The sequence below is a fragment of the Equus caballus genome, chromosome 3 (assembly GCF_041296265.1).
Source record: "Equus caballus isolate H_3958 breed thoroughbred chromosome 3, TB-T2T, whole genome shotgun sequence".
Taxonomy (NCBI): Eukaryota; Metazoa; Chordata; class Mammalia; order Perissodactyla; family Equidae; genus Equus; species Equus caballus.
In genome coordinates this window covers 89986300-90010449 of record NC_091686.1, presented here as the reverse complement: position 1 = coordinate 90010449, position 24150 = coordinate 89986300, and the positions used below count along the sequence as shown (strand labels likewise).

Here is a 24150-nt window from a genome sequence, read left to right as displayed (position 1 = left end):
TCTTAGAGATATATGAATTGAGGGTGGTAAAAGAATGAGGCTTGAAAAGTAAGTTGAAATAGTCTAGGAGAGAAGACCGAAAATGTAAAAATTTGTGCTTTCTGTCTACTTAAAAAAATGTCTCTCTTTCTCTGTTATTGTTTTTTAATAAAGTAAATCTTACTGGGAATGAATAGGTGTCACTTCAGCAAAGTCTAGTTTCTAATTAGCTGTCTAGGTTTCAGAGAGATGAGTGAAAGAATTTCATGCATAATAATTAGCAAGAGGTAAAATTAAGCTATGATTTTTTTAATTATGAAAAAATATTTTTTTCCCCATTATTTGCTTAAGACGATGTTGTGAATTGCTTGTTCTGAAGGATAATGAGCTGCCTTCAAATAACAAATCCCCAAAAGAATATTAATGTTATTCTTATTTTTGTATATATTAGGACCAGCATTAAAACGAACAAATAATTTGCTTATAATTATACTTCCAACATTTTTTTATAATCTTTCTTCAGAGTGAATGGCCTCTAACAGGGCAATTGAAATAGTTCTCATTTTTTAAGAGCTTTATTGAGACATAAATCACATATCATAAAATTCACCCTTAGAAGCACAATTCGGTGATTTTTAGTCTATTCGCAAAGTTATGCAGCCATCACTACTACGTATTTTTAGAACATTTTCATCATCCCCAAAAGAAACTCCTTAACCATGGACAATTGTTTCCGTCCCATCATCCTCACATCCCTAGACCCAATTCTAGGTAGCCACTAATGTCCTTTATGTCTCTATAGACTTGATTATTCTGGAAATTTCATATAAATGAAGTCATACAACATGTGGTCTTTTGTGACTGACTTCTTTCACTTAGTATAATGTTTTCAAGGTTTGTTCAAGTTGTAACAGGTACTAATACTTTGTTCATCTTTTTTCCTGAGTAATTTTCCATTGTATGGATATACCATATTTTGCTTATTCATTCATCAGTTGATGGATATTTTGAATAATATTTATATGAACATTTGTGCACAAGTTTCTGTGTGGACATAAATTTTCAATTCTCTTGGATATATACCTAGAAATATAATCTCGGGGTCACGTGATAACACTATTATAACATTTTTGAGGAATTGCCAAACTCTTTTCCTAATCATTCCCACCAGAGATGTATGAGGATTCCAATTTTGCCGTATCCTCATCAATATTGTTATCGCACACCTTTCTTTATTATAACCATCCTGGTGAGTGTGAAGTGGATATTGATATGGTTTTGATTTGCATTTCCCTGATGGCTAATTATGTTGAGCAACTTTTCATGTGCTTGTTTGCCATTTGTATCTTCCTTGGAGAAGTGTCTATTCAGATCCTTTGCCCACTGTTAATTAGGATATTTGCCTTTTTTTTTTTTTAAGATTGGCACCTGACCTAACAACTGTTGCCAATCTTTTTTTTTTTCCTGCTTTTTTCTCCCCAAATCCTCCCAGCACATAGTTGTATATTTTAGTTGTGGGTCCTTCTAGTTGTGGCATGTGGGATGTCGCCTCAACATGGCATGATGAGCGGTGCCATGTCCATGCCCAGGGTCTGAACCCTGGGTCGCCGAAGCGGAGCACATGAACTTAACCACTCGGCCATGAGCCTAGCCCTGGTTATTTGCCTTTTTATTGTATGAATTCTTTATATATTGTAGATACAAGTTTCTTACCAGATATACATTTTGAAATCATTCCTTCCCATTTTGTGGATTTTCTTTCTTGATGGTGTCTTTTGAAGCACAAAAGTTCTTAACTTCAATGAAATCCAATTTATCTAATTTTTTTCTCTGGCTACTTGTACTTTTGATGTCATATCTAAGAAATCGTTGCCTAAACCAGGGTAACAAAGATTTATACCATTTTCTTCTAACAGTTTTATTGTTTTAGTTCTTAGGCTGAGGTTTATGATCAATTTTGAGTTAATTTTTGTATATAACTTAAGGAAAGGGTCCAACTTCATTCTTTTGCATGTGAGTATCCAGTTGTCTCAAGACCTTTCATTAAAAGAATATTTGTCACTTCATTGAGATATTTGTGGGAATTTATAGGAAAAGAAAGGAATGTTTGGTTAAAGTTCACCAGACTCTTGACTGGCAGTCTTCTGGATGGCTAGGTTACTTTGATAGAGAAACAGTGGGTCCATTATTTTTCCTCAGAAGTTATTTATGCATCTTATCAGAAATACTATTTGCCTCCTGGAAGATGGTTATCAGTTGCCTCACTGAAATAGCTTATTTTCCAGATCAGGTTTTAAACTTTCTTTTTAATAGACCTTAGCAAAAGGGAGATAGCAGAGTTCCAAGAAATCTGCTCTTTTGTTTAATAAAAGTTCGGATAAATTTTTCTTTTGGCCACAGGAAGATATAGAACTTAATATATTAAGGTAACATTTACATTTATTTAGTTTCAAATGCTAAAAGAAAACTTACTATAGCAAACTAAGAGTAAAGCCTTCTGTGAAAACAACAAATGTTTTCAGTCATTCAAATGATCACTGGCAAAGCTATCAAGGTCCATCTTCCACTTTTTTGGAAGTCCAGATTGGTTAGAATCCTGGGGTGGCTTAAAGGAACAAATATCCTGTATTTGAGGAATTGAGAGATTTGTTCTTCTTCTTCTTCTTCTTCTTGTTTTGTTTATTATTGTTGCTGTTTTTGTGTATATTTGTTTGAATCAGTCATTGTCACAGTCCAATCTGGACTCCAGAAACTTGTGTTCACACAGGTTGCATGAAGCAAAATATTATAATACTTAAACAATTCTCCTATATTTTTCAAGTCAGAGAAATTGATTTGTAACAGACCAATGATGGAAATAATAGGACTATTCTAAATCCATTTCCTAGGTGAAAAATGAAAACAGAGAAGCTATTATACAAATGATCTCCATGCAAAAGCTTTCAGAGCCATTCCGCCTAAAGGAGATAATATGCAATGTGGAGCTAAGGGGCAAACCAAAATGGACTTGCCTCATTTGATTTCAAGTCTAATGCTCAGCTAATGTTTGTTTTCTGAATGGATATTAATTAATCATCCTTTTAGTCACCTGTTTGGTATATTTGTGTTTCTGGCCACTAGTACCCATATTTTTTAGACAAATAATTTTCTCTTTTTACAAGAATGTAAGTTTCAAGAGTGCTGAGATGTTTCAAAGTTTTGTTTGCTGCTGTGTTCCATAATCTAGAACAGTGTCTGGCACGTAAGAGATGCTCAATAGGATTTTTTTACTGAAAGTTGAATGAGTCTATTTTATTTAGAAATAATAGAAACAATCTGCTACATTTTGGGGAAGGGCAGGGAAAGAAGGAAAGAGAGTTTCCAACATGTTTACAAATGTTTGAATATGGGAAATCTACGTGATATGCTTTTGCACATTCACAATGTAAAGCTTGCCAGGAACAAACACAAAATCGTTAAACATAGAGGATAATCAATAAATATTGTTGATGGAATTCCTTCCAGTAGTCCATTCTCAAAGATGAAATATTAGAGAATGTTGAGTCCTTTCACTTGTATACATTCCAAAAATCCAGTTCAATGGATAGTTCCTTGAAACCATTTCTTTCTCAAAGGTCTCTGAAAGAGAATAAAAACATCTAGGCAATAAAAGTTTTAGAACAGGATTTATTCACTATTTTATAGGGTGGAAAACCAACTAACTTTTCTCCAGAGAAGTAGCCCACTGCAAGAGTCCCATTTCACTTAGGGAATAGAGACTAGTTTGACTGTGATTTTTCTCCATTATGAAATGAAGCTTGACTTCTCTTTTTGCATCCATCCGAGAATAGTTCTTACAAAACGAAATGATCTAAAATTTTTACTGACTGAATCAATAGTAATGTTAGTAGAGTAAACTTCACCATAATAGAACAGCATAGGGGAATCGATACACGCACTCTTCATTCCTGTAGATAATGCACGTCATTTTTACTTGACTGGAGGATATCTATTCTGTATCCTTATTTAATTACAGGTCTGCCTAAATTTTGAGGAAGTTCAGTATAGGTGAAAGAATTCTGGTCCTAAAGTACCAATATCTGGATCCAAAGCCTCGGTTCTCTCATTTATTAGATGAGTGATTTTGGAAATTTAGTGTACTAGTAAAATTAAAAAACAAAAGAAACACCTGCCTCCAACTACACCATAGGTTTGTTTAAAAATCAAGTGAGAGAATGGATGTCAAAACAGAGACCTTGAATATTTAAGCTTAGCAACTTGCATGATGCTGGAATAAAAGGTCGAATAAGTTGTGACCCTGCTTTCACACCACTTAGTCCATATAGGAAACAGTCACATCAATGGGAAAGTTCTGTATGAATGATAGTCCTCAGCAGGGTGCTGTAGAGGCATGATTCTGGAGGAGCCTAGAACCGCTCTAACTTTTCTCTTCAACTGGCTTACTCAGCAGGTTTTGTGATCAACTTTCTGAAGTCCTTTTTAACTCTGAGAATAAACAAGCCTAGTTTTGGAAGATATTTTCTTTTAAATGCTGTCTAGAGTGAGTGGCATCAGTTCCAAAGGCATGGCCTATTCCTGGAATCGAAGACAAAATGGAATAAGGAAATATCCGTAGAGCAGAGAATTATTCTTAGTTGCTATTCTGATTTTGAATAAAAAGATTTACCTAAATCATTTAAATTTTGGAGGCATGATAAAGGCTATAAGTTTTGAATATACCCAAAGTAATTAAGAGTTTTTATTAAGCCCAAATCACTAATTTCTATGATTCTTTCTTTATTGCTCATCACTAACTGTGTTACCTGAGACACCTTATCTAAATTTTCTAAATCTCAGTTACCCCAAATATAAATTGGAGATAATAACACCTACCTCATAAAACAGTTGCAAGAAGCATATTGTAGAGAATCAATACATTTTAGTCTATTATTGTTACTATTTTATTCACAGAGGTTACAACAGTAACTTCATAAATGACCTTCCAATCATTTGTGCTGTGCTCTGAAATTCCAAACCAGTTCTGCAAATAGCCAGCTTCCTCTGGCTTCCCTCCACTGGACTAGCAAAGATGCTACAGTAATGTTGCCTCAGCCAGGCAGAGGACCTGAAGGGAAAAGACGACCTCATTGTGAAAAGAGAAAGCTGTTGTGTCAGTTTCCAAGGAAAGCTATATGGAACCAAATGGAAGGAAACACACTGTAGAGTTTCTGTGGGGATATGCAGTGGGGGGACATGAGAGCTGCGGGAAAATGCAGAGATCTGTAGAACTGAGCTAGAAAACTTGGGATTTTTATTTTTATTACTTTAATAAGAAAAGTAATCAATTTCTGAGTAATTTTCTTGGCTTAATTACCTTTTTTTATGTTGGATTCTTCCTGAAGTTGGCTTCTTTCATTGCAAAATGTTTTCCAAAAGATGTTACAGATTTTCTCATTTACACTATGTAGCAAGAATGTAGCTTTCTACAACCATCAAATAAAAGTTTTGATAGAGGCGTCCCTGTGGCCGAGTGGTTAATTTCACACACTACACTTTGGTGGCCAGGAGTTCACCAGTTGGGATCCTGGGCATGGACCTATGCACTGCTCATCAAGCCATGCTGTGGTGGCGTCCCACATAGAAGAACTAGAATGATTTAGAACTAGGATATACTGCTATGTGCTGGGGATTTGGAGCGGGTGGGGGAAGAAAAAGATCAGAAACAGATGTTAGCTCAGGGCCAATCTCAATTAAAAAAGAAAAAGTTTTGAGTTTCACTTTGATTGGACCAATATGACTAGTAACTGTGACCACAGCAAATACTACACAGCCATTGGCTTATGCTTCAATTATTGCTCATCTTTGAACCTGTGATTTAGCAACAGGCATTGTGATGATACCAGTTTGCTCACATTAATTGATGTGCACCCAGGGAGCTAGAAGTGAGGCCAATGCCCATCCATATCATAGGACTGCTACATGGAAAAAGAGTAATGCTCTAAGAGATAGGCATTTCCCAAAGACAAATCTGGGTAAGGAAGAGGAAGTGTTTGCTAAGGAGACAACTGACTAACAATCACTCCATACTCAATCAAAAAGTCACTTTAGTTCAGTTGGTAAATGCCATCTCTTTTATTGCAAAATGAGCAAACATGGAATGAAGATACCTAACATGGACTGATTTTGCCATGCACTCTGTTACCAGCCGTGTTCAAAGTACCTTCTGTAAGTCTTGAAATATGTTTGGTATGAAAGTAAAGTTTTAGTTTCCTTATTTTACAGATCACATTTAAGAATCATTCCACTTAGAATTGATTTACTACGTATCCTGTGAGGTAGAGATCATTTTATTTTTCCCCTGTGAATCCCCAATTAATCAGGCATCACTCATTTTAAAAGCAATCTTTTCCCCGCTATTTTGCAGTGCCAGTGCTAGCCTTATTTTAACCACTTGTCCACATAGGTATGGGACTGTTTCTTGGCCCTTTATTCTCTTCCATTGGTCTATCTATCCTTACGCTAATTCCAAACTAGCTTGATTATTGTAGCTGTATAACACATCTTGCTTTCTAGTATAACAACTCCTCCAACTTTGATCTTCAAGAGTGTCTGAGCTATTCCTGACCCTTTGCATTCCCATGAAAATTTTAGGATTTTTTTGACAAGCCCTACGAAAAATACAAAAATTTCTCTCAAGATTGCACTAAATATACTAACTTGAGAATTGACATTTATTAATATCAGGAATGGATATTTAATTTTATTAGTTATTTTTTCTATATCTGTTAAATAATTTTATATCTTTTCTCCTTTGATCCTCAAATGGGCAATTTATTTTATAACATTAAATCAGCTTTACATTTCAATAATGTACAATCTTTAACAAAATGCATTATACTTCCTATACATTTCTACATTTGTGATTTTTGTCACAATGTTCAAGAGTGAATTAGGTTTGTAATTTTCCTTTTTTGTAACTTATTTTATGGTATTTGGTATCAAGTTTATGCTAGCTTCATAAAATGAGTTGGGAAGTTTTTCAGTTTTTTTATTCTCTGATGGAATTTGTATAAGATTGACATTACTTCTTAACTGATTGAATGGGCTGCTGAAGCCACATGAAACTGAAGTTTCCATTGTAGGAAATTTTTAAATTATAATTTTATATTCTTTAATTGTTTAAAAAATCATCATCCTTTTCTTTTCTTCTTGTTTTCATTTTGGTAAGTTGTAAAGTTTGGTAGCTTTATTATATGTTATATCATATACTATTTTTTTTTAATATTCACAAAACTAACATGAGGACCCTTTTTCATTCCTGTTTGTTTTTGCTTTTGTTGTCTTTGCGTGTCATATCCAAGAAATCATTGCCAAGGCCAATGTCAAGAAGATTTTTCCCTACGTGTTCTTCTAGAAGTTTGGAAAAAAGATAAAAACAAGAATAAAGAGTTAATAGTTCAAGGCTCAGAGGGTCAATATGGGATAGGTACAGCATCCTTCCAAAGACAGAGGCAGAAGCTTAACAGATTTTAGAAACTTGGCATAGTACATATTGGATTGACTTGATTTTCATGATAAAGTTGGAAAGGAAAATGAGGAAATGTGGTTGAGACTACAGATTGAACAAGAGCAAAGAGTGTGAAAATTGTTTAGGCCATAAATCCAAAAGTCTGCAAAGATGAATGAAAAGATTGCTATGTGGCTTCAGAAGATCAGATAAGGATATGTAACCTAATTGTTTAGGGGACCCAGTCGTCAGAGCTATATATCTTTGACCACTAAGGATTGATAGGATAAATTCTCACATTTAAAACTGCTGGGTAAAAATGCACGTACATTTTTAAGATGCTATGCATGGTACCAAAATTGCACATCAACGCTCTATATGTGTCTTAGTGAGTTTGCGCTGCTATAACAAATACCATAGACTGAGTGGCTTAAATAACAAACATTTATTTCTCTGGAGGCTGGGAAGGCTAAAATCAAGGCAGCAGAAGTTCTGGTGTCTAGTGAGGGCCTGCTATGTCCTCACATGGCAGAAAGAGCGAGAAAGCTCTCTGAGGTTTCTTCAACAAGGATGCTAATCTCATTCGTAAGGGCTCCACCTTCATGACCTGATCACCCCCAAGGCCCCATCTCCTAATACCATCACACTGGGGGTTAAGATTTCAACATATGGATTTGGGGGGGCACAAACATGTAGTCCATGACAGTAAGAGTACTTGTTTTTTTCCTAAAACGTATTTCCTTTCAGGAAACAAAACTGTTTAAAGAAATTATTGTTGATTTTACACTAGAAAATCAGTAACAAGAAATTATTAGTGAGATTATCATCAATTTATACAAGTATTGCTTTTTTATGTGTTTCCAAAATTTTCATTATAAAATTTTACAATATTATAACGAGAAAAAAACATTTCTCTTTAATAGACAAGATAATAACTCAAAGCTATGGCTTGGCAAGTAAAAGCAAGAGGGAAGTTCTGGTAAGTGAGAGTTTCTAAAATACCATTACAGTCTTCATTAGATAATGGATCATGGAGTGTAGATAATCAGCCAGCAGGTCCATGGGGGTTAGTGAAACCAAAACATGCATGTGAGAGGATAGGTGGGAATGAGAGGAAACAGAGAATAGGTAGAAGGCTTGAGGCCATGGTGAGGCTGGAAAAGAGGATATGTGGAAGGAAGAAATAAGAATGGCAGGGGGGCAGAAGTTTATTGGCATAGACACAGGACTCTAAGCATGAGGTCTGTGACATAGAGTGCCTTACAGAGGTAATATGTGCACACAACATCCCCTTGGATGTTTAAAACAAAGATATCTGGGTCTCCAACAATATCTTCTGAATTATTTTTATTAAGTTCCCCATGCAAACTTCATGTATACTAGAGTGTGAGAAAAATTGATTCAAGGATTAGGCAGCACAAACAGAGGAGAGACAGAGGTTATTGAGTTCAGGAGGCTGAAGGAGTGACAGTTTTGAGAAGATGATGAATTTGTTTTATTTATGTTCTTCATTGAGGAAGGACAAATTATGGCACAAACTAGAGAGAAAGAGAGAGAGAGAGATTGAAAAAGATTAGGAGAGAGACCATTTATTGAAGGACAGCATGGAAACCTTGGTTAGAAGTGGTAGCAGGTAGTACGGAGAATGCTGATCCCTTTCCCAGCTATAGGAGTAGAAGGTGCACAGTGATTACAGGAGGGGTCTGAAGGAAACAGGTGTTTCATAGCTCAGTTTACATAACGTAAAGAGATTAAATGGATGTTTGAGAAAAACTACTATGGAAGGAGCATAGGAAATGTGATTCCCCAAATAATTTGGAGACTCAATAAAAAATTGACTTTTTCTTTTTAAGATTTTCTTTTTTAATCGTGGATTAACTATTCCCACGAATTATCCCAGGAAAAATTAAATACTACACTTAATTAGGTTCTTTTTCTGCATAAAATCAATGGACTTATTTTAACATCACTTTAAATTACAGAAATTCCACTGAAATGCATAAAAGTAAATTGCTAACAGTGTATATGGATTTGATTTTCTATTTTTATTGCAATCTATTTAATAACTTTGGAAAAGTTGTTCTTAATTGCTTAAGATAATAGTGTCTGTCTTGATTACATTACTAAGGAATTTATTATGGAGAGAATTAAATGGGTATTGATTATGACTCTATGAATTTCCAAATTAATTTTAAGATTTAAAAATGTAAGTATTAGTTAGGTTTTAGATTGCTTTCACACTTTTTTTTTCTTTTACACATATACCAGTCCAATTGCAGCTAAACTGGTCCTGGGAAAAGGCCCAACTTTTAGGGAGAGGAATGTCAAAGAATTTGTAGGCTTATTTAAAAACTACTACAGCCAATAATAATCATAATAAAAATATTAAATTACTTAGCTGCAAAATGATCATATTTTAAATGTTGCTTCTCCTGATCTTAGGAATTGTCTCTTTCTTGACCATATGGTGAACAATTAATTGAGACAGAATACATAGTTCAGCTTCTAGCTGAACCCAAAAAAAGAAATTGCATTTTTTTGTTTGTATGGGTACAAATACTCTATCACTGGAAAAACAAATTAAAAAATGTTTCCTTCTGAAACATATTAATTTGATGCAATTTCTAATTAATCACTGAAGTGAATAACCAAGAAAACTGGCAGCAATTTGGAGCACTATTTTCTCTAATTTAATAATAATTAATATATACATTAGAGCAGTCATTTCCTCAATAGATTTATATTATTGGCAAATGGTTTTTAAATATGCCTACAAATTCTTTGACATTCTTCTCCCTAAAAGTTGGAACCTAGTTCCCCTTAGTTTGAGCGTGGCCAGATTAAATGACTGACTTATAACAAATTTGTATCACTAATATATTTTAATTCTATGAAATTACCCAATTCTGAAATTATTCTAATTGTTTTTCTCTTTTCTTAACTTGTTACATTTAATTTCCTTAGAATCGTAATTATTGTCTTCAATATAATTAAAAGATCATGAGTCCATCAGGAAGATGTTTCCTTGGCTTCAGTTGTGTGGCTTACCATTGATTAAATTATTGTTCAAAAATATTGATTCTCATTTTCCACTTTTTCCACATACAGATCTAGAACTTGGTCATGGTCTTATGACTTGTCTGAGCCAATGGATGTTATTATATGTAACACAGGCAGCAATTTGGGCATTGTTTGATGGTTGGGCTCGCTCTCTTGTGTCTCTGCTATTGCCAAGAGAAAAACCCACTCTGATTGCACTCACAAGTTCAAGGTGTGTGAAGGCACATAAATCGTAAGTGTCCCATAAGAATCATCTCCAGTGGAACATGAATGGATCAGTCAACCTGTAGGTGATGCATAAATTACCTAAATGAGTATGCCACTGAGATTTTGTGGCTATTAAGCAGCAACAGATAATCAAAATGCTTCTTTAGAGTGTCTAACTCAATAGTCAGAGTTTTGAGGTGGAGAAGAGCAGAGAAAATTCAGATGAGATCTCTTACACTGCAGTTCTAAATGAATGATGAATGAATAAACAAACAAACAAATGTCCACAGTCCAGATTCTGTTTTAATGAAAGTGTTATAGAGATAGAAAACACTTTATAATGGAATTCACTGCCAGAGGGACACACTGTAGCATTTTATACACTTGATCATCAGACCTTTCTGACATACTCACCTCACTTTTCATCCAGGCCACTCTCTTTCTTGTTTCTCCCCTTAGTTCACTTACCATTCCTCCCCAGTCTCGTTTGCTCATTGCAACTCTTCCACTTGACTTGGAAATTTTGTTATGTTCCAGAACTCATCCTTGGAACTCTTCCATTTCCTCACTGCATCAACTCTCTAGATATCCTCATTAGTTTCAAGGCTTTAAATATATATGTTGATTTCTCCTTTAATCTGTTCTCTTGTTTGAACTTCAGGTTTGTATTTACATTTTCCTACTTGTTGGACCCATCAAAACTGAGCTCTTGAATTTCCCCCTGAACCTTCCCCATCCCAAGTATTACCCATCCTCAATAATAGCGACTCCATCATTTTACATTCTCAGGTCAAAAACATGAGTCTCTCTCGACTTCTCTCTTTTCCACATACCGTAAAACAATGTTGGGTCTTTCAAAAGATATTCAGAATGTGACTATTTATCACCACTTTTTTTTTTGAGGAAGATTAGCCCTGAGCTGACATCTGCTGCCAATCCTCCTCTTTTTGCTGAGGAAAACTGGCCCTGAGCTAACATCCATGCCCATCTTCCTCCACTTTATACGTAGGACGCCTACCACAGCATGGCTTGCCAAGTAGTGCCATGTCTGCACCCAGGATCCGAACCAGTGAACCCTGGGCCACTGAAGTGGAATGTGCAAACTTCACCACTGCGCTGCCGGGCTGGCCCCTATCACGACCGTTTTTGCTACTGACCTGGTCCTAGCCTCATTCGTCTCTCACCAGGTCTTCTGCTCACACTCCTGTCCCCATAAGTCTGTTTTCAAATATGCAGCAAGAATGATTGATTCCTTTAACATGTAAAAGCCATCATGTCTCTCTTCTGCTTGTAACTCTCCAGGGGGATCTCATCTTACATACAGCTAAATCCATACATTTTGCAATGAGGTACAAAGCTCTCAAAAGATTCTTCACCTTGTTATGTCTCTTTCCTCATGCTCTACAACCATTATATATGTAGAATTCTTCCCCAGACCCACTCTGGACACTTTACTAAGCCATGTACACTCCATGCATACTCTTGCGGCTCATTCTTCTTAGAACACAGTTCCCCCAGATTTCTGTATGGCTACTCTCCTCACCTTCTTCAAGTTACCTTTTCAATGAAGCCTTCCCTACTTCAGATTTAAAATTACAGCCCTTTTCCCCAACATTTCCTATTCCACTTTCCTGCTTTATTCCTCTCTGTGGCATTCATCATCATCTGCCATACTGTGCAGTTGGCGATGGTCATTGGACTCTAAAATCGATGGTGTTGGTTTTCAGTTCTATTTTATAATTTATATTTCATATGTGCTACACATAGAAGATGAATTTTAATTTATATGGATTAAATATGCATTTAAAATTCTTCTTTCTCAAGATTTACAAATATTAAGAGATTCATAAGACTGGGCCACTGTATTCATTTGCTAGAGCTGCCATAATAAAGTGCTACATGCTAGATGGCTTAAATAACAGAAATTTATTTTCTCATAGTTCTGTAGGCTAGCAGTCTAAGATCTAGGTGTCAGCAGGGTTAGCTTCTTCTGAAGCCTATGAGGGAAGGAGCTGCCGCAAGCCTCTCTCCTAGGCTTTTCCATGGCCATCTTCTCCCGTGTCTTTACATCATCTTCTCTCTTTCCATGCCTGTTTCCAAATTTCCTCTTCTCAGAAAGATACCAGTCATATTGGTTTAGGACCCACACTACCCACCTCATTTTAACTTAACAACCTCTTATCTTCGAATATGGCTGCATTCTGAGGTACTGGGCATTAGAACTTCAACAAATGAATTCAGAGAGGAAGGGGACAAAATTCAGCCCATAACAGCCGCTAATTCATATTCAATATCATGAACCTGAAATATAACTGATTCAGAATCAAACTACAAATATTGTGAAAGAGTGTCTACTGGTGGGAGGGAGAGGAGAAAGCGTGAAAGGGTAGATTGATAAATAAAGCACCCTCATTTAGACATTCACTCACCATTCAGGTCCTGAGCGATTTTCACATCCACTGCTAGCTGATCCACCATGTAGAATACTGGTGAAACAAAATCTGCCACATAGCTCTCCAAAGGATGTCTAACTTGTGACGTAGACCTAGGACAAACTTAGAGTTGATTACTATGCATTGAAAGGTAGAGCCATTCAAGTTGTACTTAGTTGTATTTAGGCTCTTACCCTTGCTATTTTGAAAAAGAAATTAGCTGCAAGAATGCTGAATTGAAAATATTATCCTGATTATTCATCTCTTGGGCCTTAGGCTTTTGATTTTGCCAGGCCACTGAAAGCTAAATAAATGCCTGACAGCACACACACGTACACAAAAAAGTTATTGTATTTGCTTAACAACTGATTTTTTATTTTTGCGGTGAGGAAGATTCACCCTAAGCTAACATCTGTTGCCAGTCTTCCTCTATTTTTTGTTTGTGGGATGCCTCCACAACATGGCTGATGAGGGGAGTAGGTCTGTGCCTGGGATCCGAACCCGTGAACCTGGGCCACCAAAGCATAGCATGTGGAGCTTTAACCACTCGGCTACAGGGTCAGCCCCAACAACTGATTTTTTTTAAAGCCGCTTAGGAGACTTAACCCTGGTGCATGCAGAAAATAGGTTATTCTTAGGTTTTGCAGTGTTTTGAATCCTTAATTCTCAACTACAATACTTATCTTGGAAATTAGTTTAGTTTGAATGGTTAATTTTTCAAAAAATTTAAGATGAGAAACTGGGAGTTTTAAATATTCTGTGTTTACCAACAATTGGTTCATTGTATTTATTTGAAAATTAGACAACTTCACTACAAATAAATCATAACCATTTCTAAGCCTGCCTGCTGGGGAATCACTATTATGACAAAAATTCTGGTCATGATGGGTTTCTAATGTCAAGTTGATGATGAATGATCCTGAAGCTAATTTGCTCCACTCTTTTGCCTCCAACATTTCTCTACACACTCTGGTCACCAGTACAGAGAATTCAGGTACAGAAATTTTGGGATTCGTCATTCTGACTCCTGAAAAACATGATAGGAATGGCTGAGTCCCTCAAAATCTTGGAATTGACAGAAATATCCCTTTAGAAATTTATGAGAAATGGGAAGATGATGATCTGACCCCCTCAGAAGTCAACACTTGGCACTCAAAATAAGTTTGTCAGGATTGTCCACTGACTAAGAACAGGGTGGATACAGAAACAGTTAACAATGAGTGCAGCACGGACATTAGCCAATCAGGCCTGGGCACCTAGCAACCAGTACAACTGGCTCTAGTCATAAACAAACAAGGCAACCTTCCTGGTGCATACCAACTATTATGTCTGCTTAGGATCCTGGCATGTGTGGCTTCCAATACTCAACCTGCTGTGTGACTCTGAGAAAGTCATTAAACTCTTTGAACCACTGTTTTGTTTTATTTTTCTTCTGTGTCCTGTATCATAAAAATAATACTGCCCACTTCATGACATTGTAGAATTAAAATATAAATAGATAATTAAATAAGATGATATCTGTCAAAGTCTCAACACACAAGGAAGTGTAGAGTGCACATATATGTTTGTAAACGTGCACGAGAAGTTTCCCAAATGCTTTCTCATTTGATTTCGAATTTATTATTTCAAAAAGAATATTTTGAGGTGACTAAGAATAAGAGAGAATAGGCAATTCTAAAAGATGTGAAGATATTGACTGTTTTCTCCTTTGAATAATTTTTCCAGATGATGCTTAACTGCTTAAGCAGAGCCAGGCACTATGAGATATCATGAGAAATAAAAATAAAAACCAAAGTTCCATTATCATGACTTAATATTTGATTGACCTCGGGAAGAAATATTTTGAAAAGCTTTAATAACGATGATGATAAAAATGAGAATGTTAATAATAGCAAGCACATATGTAGTTATTATGTGTTCCAGACATTGTTTTAAGTGATTTTCATATATTAACTTATTTAGTCCTGACTATGGGGTAGTTATTATCATTGTTGCCATTTTATAGATAAGGGAACTGAGGAACAAAGGTCAAGACATGTGACAAGGTCATATCCCCAGTAAGTACTGGAGCTGAGTCTTGAACTGAAGTAGTCTGATTCCAGAGACCATGAGCTTGGTGCCTTCACTATTTTTTCCTTATGCATTTCCATATTCTAGAAACTTTGAAAAGTTCTTTCATTTATCATATAACATTAATGCTCAGATAAGATTCCGATTCCAATTTTGTGGGATAAGACTCACAGATGTTTAATAATTTAAAAGTCAAGCTCCGAGGGCCAGCCATGTGGCTCAGTGGTTAAGTTCATGCCCTCTGCTTCAGCGCCCCTGGGTTGGTGGGTTCAGATCCTGGGTGCAGACCTGCACACAGTTCATCAAGCCAAGCTGAGTTAGTGTCTCACATATAAAATAGAGGAAGATTGGCACAGATATTAGCTCAGGGCCAATCTTCCTCACCAAAGAAAAAAAAAGGAAGAAGAGGAAGAAGAGGAGAAAAAGAAAAAAGAAAAAACAAATAAAACATAAACGTCAAGCTCCTAAGAAGTGACAAATACAGCATTTTCACTTTGGACTCCAAATCTTGAGTGCTATGCAACAGGTCTCAGTATTACATTGAACATTTTGCAAAGTATTTTTAGCTGTCACTGTTTAATTTTACGTTGGTAAAAGTATTTCATTTTCTTTACTCAAGTTAATTTGTCTGGCTGAAGCCATAAATGTAATCCGAAAGCAGGTCTGCTACATCTAACACCTGAAGCAACGTACTAACAGCAGAATGAGCTGTGATTGCAGCCGTAGGTTCTGATTTATAGTCACTGAAATAGAATTGCACTATTTGAGAGATTGCCAGTTTTCATTTGTGTGGCATCTGGATATTCCTGTAAAATATCTCAAACAACGGCTAATAAAAGATATTGATAATTGAGAACTCCAAATGGAAGCTATAAATTGTCAAGAATTGAAGGGGGGAAAACCCACTGAGTCCACAGTTTTCTACTTTCAAGGTAAAATATATTCCCCCGTAAGGAGATGTGAACTCGAGAGTATCACTATAAAGGGCTGTGATTGATTTCCTGAGTGACTAATAGCAATCAGTCTCTTCCTTTTGAATCACACCTCATATGTCACAACTCAAAGAGTCTTAATGCCAGTTAATGTCCGCATCCAGGAAGAACAAGTAATGAATTCATGGATTGCCTTTCTTTCTATACTTCATTTAAGAAAGCTAATTGTTTAGGGAATTGACTCTCCTTGGCTCATTGGTTTAATAATACAGAAAACTCTTTTAAAATTTCACAAATCTTACATTTCACAGTGGGAAGCCTAACTCAGCCTAAATGAACAATTCTCCCTTAACTCGCATTTGTGATAAGAGCAGACAGTCTTGCTCATTACTGAAATGTAAACAGATAATGAATGAATTTACTAACTGTTCTTCCCTGCTGGGGCACTTAGCCTTTGGGTAGCTTTTAGTTCTAAACTATACATAAAGCAAATCCTCATTAATTTGAAGCAAAAGATGACAAATTAAAACATTTTGTTCACCAAAATTGATGTTCTAGCTCAACAGACCTCTACCACAAGAGTGTCTCCAGATCACTTGTGAGAAATATCACTGGTATTTTATTATTTTATTGTTTTTTGCAGTAATTAGCATGGGTTCCAGGTAGCCCTACAATAATATTACACTCACGCATTTGCTTTCTGAAATGCAAATTCAGAGTAGGAGAGAAAGTGTTATAGCTACTGCACACAGAATTGCTTACAATCCTAGATATATCCAGGGGAATATGCCTCATTTGTGAATGTCATCAGCTATATGTTTCCAGAAATAAAACAGGTTGAGAACCACTGATTCTAGTTGGTTAATATTTCAAGTCTGATTTAAAGAAAGTATCAATTCTCAGTGTTAAAAGTATATACAAGCAGAACAAATTAATAGGCAGATATCCAATCCTCGTCTTCTAAGATTTATATTATAAGGTCAGTACTGTTATCACAGACAAATAAGTCAAATACTCACGTGTGACAAAGTAAAAGCATAATGGTAATAATAGCACGATTGATAATAGCTATGATTCCTGGAGTCTTTGCTATATAATAGATGCTACATTGGTGATCTTATCTAGTCCTCCCAAAAGTCCATGGAGGTGATGTTATTATCCTCATTTTTAGAGGATAAATAGGAAGCTCATAGAAGCTGAATAACTTACCCCATAGCCAATAAATAGTGAAGGCAGGATTTAAATTCAGGGCTTTCTCAAATTCATGTGTCTATGCTTTTCCCATATGCCATTGAAATATGTCAACACCAACCACAGATCAAATTTATGTCTGATTTTTAGTCAACATCAAAGATGAGTGAGACTAGGGTAGAGAAACTGGAAAGGGTTGGGAAGGGTACTGTGGCAGTTAGAATTCTAAGATGGCTTCTGATGACCTGTGCCCTTGTATAATCCTCTCCCCTTGAGTGTGGGTGGGATCTGTGAATATGTCAGGATACTTCAACTCACAGAGCAAAAGAGAAGGAACGTTTTAGATGTAATTAAGGGCTCTAATCAGTTGACTTTGAGTTAATAAAAAGGAGAGTCTCTGGGTTTTGAAGGTAAGCTCTTAGTTGGAAGGCTTTTGCCTTACTTAAGCACAGAGATGCTCTCCTGTGGCCTTGAAGAAGTAAGCTACTGGGCTGTGGGAGTGATTGTGGAAGGGGCCACACAGCCAGGACCTAAAGGTTGCCTCTGAGAGCTGAGAGTGGTTGTGGACTGAAGCCATCAAGTAAACAAAACATATTGATGCTTTCTAATCTTTCTGGATGATTTCCTAGAGGAAGAAGAATTCAGAAATCAACACTGCGTGATACTCTGAAAGATGGTAAATAGAAGGCAACTTATAGATGGGCTTTTGGAGAATGCTATTTAGTAAGTGACACTCAATGTCATGCCTAAAGGCTAAAATTTGAAACAGCATTGATGAAAGAAAGGAAAGAATAAACTTCATTATCTAGGAAGAAAATAGCGACTAGTGTATATAAGAATATAATATCCTTCCTAGAAAGCCCAAGTAAAACAGAGAGTGAATGAATGTATGAGGAAGTTGGTTTGATATCCAAATTTAGCTATGTTCAATATTTTGTTAACCTCACTTTGACATGAAAAATGTACAGAGATCTTGATGAGGCTTTCATATAGAAAATAGCACCCTATTTTGACCAAAAATTTGATCTGAAAAGGTTATTTCATCTCCAGGCTGAAATGTAAAATACCACCTCCTCATTGTCTTATATGTGTTTCTGAAGCTCTCTGACTTCTAGAGGCTCAATCAAAGTGCTCAGAGAAGCATCAAAACTTGAGATTTAATAGAGACTGTGACATCTGCATTGGCATTAAGTTGTAGAGGGAAATAGGATCACATCGAAGCCAGGATTATGAAAATTATATGGCAAGTAAGTCATTAAATGAAGACAGTGCATGGTGATGTTACATCCACAAAATGAAATACTGTGTACCTATTACAAATTTTGTCTGCAAAATATTTATTGACTTAAGAAAACAGTAGTGGGTTAAATGGAAAAGTAGGATCTTAGTCTGAGGGCTATTTTGTTAAAAAAAAAATTTCAGACATAAGACATGAAAAAATAGACCAATGTATTGGCAGCTCTTAGCTCTAGACAGTGGGATTATGTGTAATCTTATTTTATAATTTTTTTGCACTTATGTACTTTTATGTATTTATATTGTTCATTAGTATGCAAATTTTAAATGAATTTTATTATTTTTAGAATCAGAAAAAATCAAGCTGGGAAATTGAGCTTCATAGCGAAGCATTAGAATTTGAAATGATCTAGGTGATCTATAAAAAGTGAACAAAATGCAATCACTGAATCCCTTGCAGCTTCCAGATAGTCTCATTCTAAGCTCACATAGGGATATGTGCAAAGAGAGGAACATTCTTCGGCATTTGGCCAATGTCTATGGTTCACAATGTATCATAAATGAAACATTATTGAGTTTCCTTAACTACAAAAAGCGGCGATCAGATGAGCTTTGTGATCTCTTCCGGCTATAATATTCTGCAGGTCTATATTCTGTGATTCACTGGTATAGAGTTGTTATAGATTTTCAGATTTGCATGGTGTTTAGAGACTTTTTTGTTTAAAAAAAAAGCCAAACTGGAAACATGCAGCCTTAGAATCTATTCTATCATGAAGGACCTGAGATGCCAACAGAGAGACAGTCCGGCGTGACAGACAAGGCCATAGGCACTGGGACCAGATTGCCTATGGATTGCCTATGGTTGAATGACATTGTTGACACATATAAAATGTGTGAAATGAGACAAGTTACTTAACCTCTCTGTACTTCAATTTTCTCGTCTAGGGATAAGTGCTGAACTCATAGGGTTGGAGTGACGACTGAATTAATTAATAGATGTAGAGCACTTAGAACATTGTCTGGCACATGTTTAATACATATTAGTTATTGTGTTCCCCACCTGCTTAAATAGGAAGGAAAAAATGAGTCAAATGGAAAACAGTCCAAGGGGATTGGAGCAATTTATTCTGCATTAGATCAGGGCGAGCAGGGATATCTACAATTTCTCAGCCAAAGTAACCTTATTAACTTGCTTGATTGCTTCTCCTCTAAAACCTGATATTTTACCTTTAGAAAAGTAGAGAGGAGGAATTTTGTGGGCATATTTCTAAAGATGGTAAAATAACTGCAAGGTTCTGGCTCAGAGGAGGAAAGATTCTGTACATAACCTGGTTTGCCAATTTAATTTTTACCTTTCCTTCAAGGCCATGCTCAAAAGCCATTTTCTCTAAGTTTTTCTGTTCATCAAGAATAGAGGTGCTCTTCATCTCATTTAAAGTCATCCTTTGTGTTAGCTTAACATGACACTTTTTATAGAATCTTTTTTCATATGAAAGTGTAAGTATTGTTTTTTCTTGAATAAACTGTATTAATAATTTATTCAATAAATGTTTATATAGTGCTTATTATGTTCAAAGCTCTGCTCTAAGCACTTTGCAAATATTATCTCATTTAATCCTTGTGGGAGATTGCAAAATACAGCCACGATTCCTCCCATCTGTGTTTGCACGCCTCTTTGTAATGTGACTTTGTCATGCCTCCCAAGTGTACTTCTCCATCCCCTCGAATCTGCCTTGCTCTTGTGATTTGTTTTGACAGTAGAATGCAGCAGGAGTGACATTTTGTGAGTTGAATCCTTAGGCTGAAAGAGCTCTTGCAGTTTCTGCTCTCACTTTCCTGCTGTCCTAAGATTGCCTGGTAAGGGAGCCACACTGCTTGAGGAGAAACAACCACATGGAGAGACAGGCAACCAATGGCTAGACCACCTCCCAGATAGCTGAGTGAAGTTCTTAGATCAAATATCCAGATCACTAACTGTGTGAGTGACCCAAGCAAGAGCAGCAGGAGAACCACCCAGTGGATTCCAGCCACTCAGTTTGGAGAAGTTTCTTTTGCAGCAAGGGCAAACTGATACACTGCCCATAATATTAATATGAACTAGATCTAATACCATTCTAATTTTACAAATAAGGAAGTTGAGGCAAACTAAATAAATTGTTCAAGCTTACAAAGCTAGCACATGGCAAACCCAAGATTCAGACCCAGAATCTGTGTTCTTAAGCACCACACTAAGCTGACTTCCTTAAATTCATATTTCATTTTATAGTCTCTTCAATTACAAAAACACTTATGAAGCATCCATTTCCTCATTAAGGACCACAAGTTCTACGACATTCTCATATGCATTATTTGGTTTGAATCTCCCAACTAGCCCTGAGGTAGGCAGGCCAACTGTCAAAATTTTTATCTTATAAATTGGAGACAGAGACTCCCAGAGATTGTGAAAATTAGTAAGTGGAAACCTCACTTAAAATAGAGTTGGGAAACAAGAAGAGAGAACTCTCAGGCACGTGCCACTCAATGCACACTACTGACTCCAACAGGAAGATGTACCTTGCATCTGTGACAGGAAGTGATACTACTTACTACCCTAGCAGAAGAAAGGAAGAAATTCCTCCTTGTCCAGCAACAGCTCAGCCAATGAGAGACTTCCATAACTGAACCAATGAAAAGCACTACACTTTGAACTCCCCGTCTCCTCCAATGGACTCTTCATTTACAGCAGCCTCTCCCAACTTCATAAAAGAACTTTGTTTCTCCAGACTTGGGAGTGGTCAGCCATAGACTGCATGTCCCAAATTGCAGTTCTTTGCTGCTCTTGAATAAACCCATTCTGCTGGTAAAATAACTGGCCGTTTATTCGTTTTAGGTCAACGAGATTAAGTACAATGCCTAAAGTTATGCAAGTAGTAAGAGGGTAGAGTATAAAATATGTTCTCTTTTTATAGACATTGCCTAATGCACAGGTACCAAGTTTGACCTCAAGGTGCACACATTAGAATGTTCTGCATGTAATAAGTTTTCAATAAATATTTTCCATGAATAAATGCGTTGGGGGCACATCATTTAACACTTGCTTAATTTATCTTCCCCTTTCTTTTGCAAATGAAGTCATTCATGTTTCTTTTTATATTTCTTCATTGCGGATACCATACACCACAAAAATATGACAAAGAACAGCCCTCATAGTCATCGGGCGTGATGACAATAATTTAGTAATACCCAGAGAGAAATGAATCTCTCTTCTTGCTATCTCCTACATGTTTCAATTCAGTACCTAGGGACTTCGGGTGACAATCACCTTAAAATGTGACAGCTTGTGAAAGGAGCAGATAGGCTGGTAAAAAGCATCTAGACAAAATGATAGGCCATAAATACAGGGACAACAGGTTTCTGGCATAAATATATGGCAGGAAAAGGAGGTTATATAGTGGGTTACCTCTCTGTAAAATCATTGATTTGACCTTTACAGAGCGAAGTTATGAGTTCTTCATTACATTCCCATTAAAAGATAAATGCACAAATATATATATTTATGCTTGAATAACGCATATGGTAGCTATTTTATTTTCAAGAGGAAATTTTGGATTATATGTGAACCTCAAGTGCTGATAAGAACCCAGACATTTTTAATTTATAATTAAATGAATAAATATCACAAATCCTTGGCACACTAAACATGAGGACTCCTGACCTATTCAAATGCTAATGTCTCATTGAAGTCCTCTGTCCATTGCCTTAGGAAAATAGGGCTTATGGGAGAGTCACTAATGCCAGCCCCAGGAGGCTGAACTTGAAGAACCAAGGCAAACACCCACCAGGAAGGCAAAAATCTATTTAAGCAGAGAGGATGTACTAAAGTGAAAATATAAATATAAATGTGCTGTTCTTTCCTCTTCACTTTCCTCCCACAGCTGTGTCTTTTGGGAAGATGGAGACAAGAAGAGTTGTCACTTTAGCGAAGTTCACTGTCAAACTTGAGAAAAAGTAGGAAGCAAATTAGTAGTATAACTATAACAGTTTAAAAGATTTTTGGTGCAAGAAGGCTTCACACTCCTGACACAGTGCTACTCTGGGTTGAACTTAATTTTACAAATCTCACATTACATAAAGTAGGTATGTGTTAGTTTTCATTGGAGTCTCTTGTATGCTAGGAAATCCAGAAACCTAAGGGTGGAAGCAGGAAGGTGAGAACAGAAGAGAATCAGACACCATATTATTACGGAAGTTTGAAGCAACATATCTAAGAAAACGAAGGATAAAATTTGCACTTTTTTAGTATTTCTTTCCTGTCTTTTCCTTTTCTCTTGGTGCAAAGGTATCCTAATGATAGAAATATTTAAATTCTAGGATCTGGACTTCGAATTGGAATATATTCAACACAGATACAGTGAGTAAAAATAATGTGCGTATCACTGCATCTCCAAGTCTAGGTATGAAATGATCTAGATCTAGAGTAACGCTGCCAATTCTACTGAAAGCAGTTCGTCTTCTCACTGCCAGCCTGGAGTGTTTCACTGCTCAGAAGATGGAGGCATTTGTTTCATATTTCAGAGATTTCACCTGTCTATGCCTTCTTCCCTATGGTGTTTAAGTAAATTAAGAAATAGGACACCAATGAACATGAGGACTAAAGAATAATATGTTCTGTCATTCCAAAATATGGTGAAGACATTGTTTAAGTTTAGATCCAACATGGAACTGCTTCTACCTTTCCTTCCCCATCTCTCCCCAAATGCCCCTAATCTAGATTCTGGGAAAAGTCTAGATTTAGGAGGATTCTGTCTGGGAAAAGGCCAAGTTTGCAAGGCAAACTCTGCACATACGTAGCCAGCTAAATGCAAGGTTGAGCCTGTTTCACGCTCCAAGGGCAAGAAATGCAGCACGATGAGAGGAAGGGGACAAAGCAGCACTCTTTCTTCAAACGATTATTCACCTTAACGTGTCCCATAGCACCAGTCTGGAGAGGGACTCCTCTTCCTGTGAGGAGGAATGAGTGGGAGGAGTTCAGAAAGGGTTTGCAAGTACTCTAATACTGCTTTCTCTGGGAGTGGAAAGAAATTCTTCAGTAAAATATGAGGATGAGGCAGAAAAAGTCCCTTTTCTTCTAATGAAGAGATGGTAGGAATTGCACTTTCAACTCAAAGCGGACCAATAAGGCAAATGACTAAATTAGATTCATAAAAGACAAGAACTTTACACCCAAACCTATTATTGCTTTAATAGCACAGCTTTGGACAAAGAATATCATAGGACTTCCTATTACAAAGAATATTACAGGACTTAATATTCTTTGTCTGAAGAAAGAAGGAAGGGAGGGAGGAAAACTGGAGGGAAGGAAAGAAGGAAGGAACAGAAGACACAAGGAGAAAAAAGGGGGATAAACAATGAAAAAGATGTCTATAATTTCATAATAGGAAAACAGGGAATTCAAAGAATAGTCAGAGATTTCGTCTATCCATTTAAGGATTAAAGTAGATTGCTTATTAATTTAAAAAAAAAACAGTTAAGATACCATCAAAGCAAAAATTGCAGTGGACAAAGTTAACTGGGCAAG

General features: G+C 36.4%; 1 long non-coding RNA gene across 1 annotated transcript; it reads right to left on the bottom strand.

Moving 5' to 3' along the window:
* Nucleotides 1–3240: 3240 nt before the first annotated feature.
* LOC111772916 (uncharacterized) lies at nt 3241–17584 on the bottom strand. The gene is made up of 4 exons (XR_002807055.2): nt 17376–17584; nt 13162–13277; nt 4852–5083; nt 3241–3597 (listed from the first exon to the last, which is right to left on the bottom strand). It is a non-coding gene; the product is annotated as an uncharacterized lncRNA (long non-coding RNA).
* Nucleotides 17585–24150: the final 6566 nt, after the last annotated feature.